Source organism: Petaurus breviceps, unplaced genomic scaffold, assembly GCF_028583685.1.
Source record: "Petaurus breviceps papuanus isolate PSGF00001 unplaced genomic scaffold, PetGlider_PUasm1.0 171, whole genome shotgun sequence".
In the NCBI taxonomy this organism is placed as follows: Eukaryota; Metazoa; Chordata; class Mammalia; order Diprotodontia; family Petauridae; genus Petaurus; species Petaurus breviceps.
Genome location: NW_027185754.1, coordinates 21,563,771 through 21,566,251, shown reverse-complemented (window position 1 = coordinate 21,566,251; position 2,481 = coordinate 21,563,771).

Here is a 2,481-nt window from a genome sequence, read left to right as displayed (position 1 = left end):
ACACACACACACACACACACACACACACACACACACACACACACACACACACACACCTCCATCTCCCCCCTCCCCCCCTTCGCCTTTTCCCCCACACCCTTGGAGATCTGGAGGGAGTGATTGAAAAGGAAACATTCATGTTTTTCTCCCGCTGTTTGTCCTGACTTTTTCATTAAGTATATAAGATGGTCAAATACACCTATAGATCATAGAATATTCCAGATAAAGTGAACTTTAGAAATAACTAATTCAACTCCTTAATTTTGTAAATGAGAAAACTGAGGCTCAGGAAGTAACTTGGTCACAGGCAGATAGTGAATTAACAAAAGTGCCAAGACTAAAATTCTGATCACTTATCTTTCAGTCTAGGTTGCTTTCCATTATGCTCCCAAAACTCATGTTCAAGTACTTATATTAGAGATACTATTAAAAGAAGCTTGTGAATGACATTTAATATCATAATTTATTAAGTATTTACTTCATTCAGGGCAATGCCCATGGCATTGATTAGGAGACATAAAAATAAATAAAACAGTCCTTATTTTCAAGAAATTTACAATCTAGTTGGGGAGAAGAAATACATAGGCACATGCAGATATAATACATCACAATACAGGTTGGTTTCTACTTCCTTCTTTCAATGATTTACAGAATGGTGGAACAGAGATGAGATTTGATGGGAAGATATTTGTTTCATCTGACTGACAGTGATGCTAGGAGGATCAGTGGGGTGATCTTTAGATAATAGGGGCTATAGAAGGCACCTGGCACACTAATTTGTACATGATAGTCATGAAGTACTTATTTGTTGAATTGGTAAATTATTGAGACAGTGTTATATGTTGTAGGTAGAAAAAATGTTGTGCTATGAATTGGTAGCTATGGTTTATAATCCTGGATCTATTACTAACAGTATAATCTTGAGAAAATTATTTATCCTTCTTCTGAATTAGTTGTGTTTCCCCTTTCTCCTTTCTCTGGGGTCACATAGCTAGTATGTGTCAGAGGTATATCTTGAATCTCCCTGATTCTAAGACCATGCCTCTATCCACTATGTCATGGGGATTTGAAGATTATGTTCTCATTTTTAAAGTGGGAATAATACCAATTTTGCCAATCTCACTGAGTAGTTGTAAACATAAAATGAGATAATGTATATGAAAGTGCTATAAAAATATAAAGAGTTATACAAAAATAATCTATCATAATCCAGCAAACATTTCTTAATCACCTACCATAAACATGGAACTCTTCTAAGCACAAGAGACAGAAAGTTGACAGTCACTGCCTTCAAGGATTTTGTAGTGTATTAGCTGTGAAGAATATGGCATACTTAGATAAGTATGATACAAGATAGGGCAACAACATAGGCAAAGCGAGTCATGAAAGTGTGATGAAAATTTTTAAATTGAAAAATAAAAAATTTATGAAAAATTTGTTGTGCCTGGAGGGCTGGTAGAGATCACTTTCACCAGAAGAGATCATTGAAATCCTTAAAGAATAAAACCAGGACAGAGGATCAATTTGTGGGATTGGTATGGCTTGCAGCTTCTAATCCATAAGATTTGAGGAGAAAGATAAGAGAGAGAAAAAGACACAGAGAAAGAGACAGACAGAGACAGAGAGTAACTGACAGAAAGACTGATTATTAGGAAGAGGTAGACAATAGAAATCTCAACAAAGTAGGAATGTTGCTATATTCCCTTATTTCACAAGGGGATATCAGGGCAGCAGTAGAATGAGTGGTCAGGGAGTTGAGGAATACCCTATAGGATATATTTCTACAATGGAGTACAAAAGACAAGAATAATAGCCTGGCATCTTAGCTCTATTCCAAACCTGATTTAAAGGCAGGGGCATGGTTTGGTAGGGTTGATTCTCCTATCAGAGAGGAAATCCATTTTGAACCTGACTTGGAAGAGCGCAATTAATGGAACAGTCTGGAGGATGTAAGAAAGGGGCTGACTTGTTGACAGGGGCACGGGTCTCCCCATTATGTCTAGAGTAAAGAGATTGGGATCCTAAAGGAAAGAAAAATACACTCATCCCTGAGCACTGAGTGGGTAAGAACGGGCTAGCACACCAACAATGATCATAGCAGAGTTATAATATTTATTCTTACCCAAAACATTCTATCAAAACTTTCTAAAACTGAATGAGTTATGCTATCAATCAACAAGCATTGATTAAGCACTTACCCATGTACCTGGCATTATGCTAAATTTTGTGAAAGATGCTGAAAAAATAACAGACATGATCCCTGCCCTAAGGGAGCTTGCAATCTATTAAGGCAGACAAAACATACCAGAGACAGTAGGCTAACCAGTAAAGACAGAAGGTGGAGATGGGGGCCTACAGACATCCCAAGAGGGAAGAACAAGAATAGCAAAAGTATAAAACTGTAAACAAATGTTTGTTGCACAGACTATCAAAATGACTGTCCTGATCTGAACAGAGAGTTGGTGTTGGGGAATAATGGAA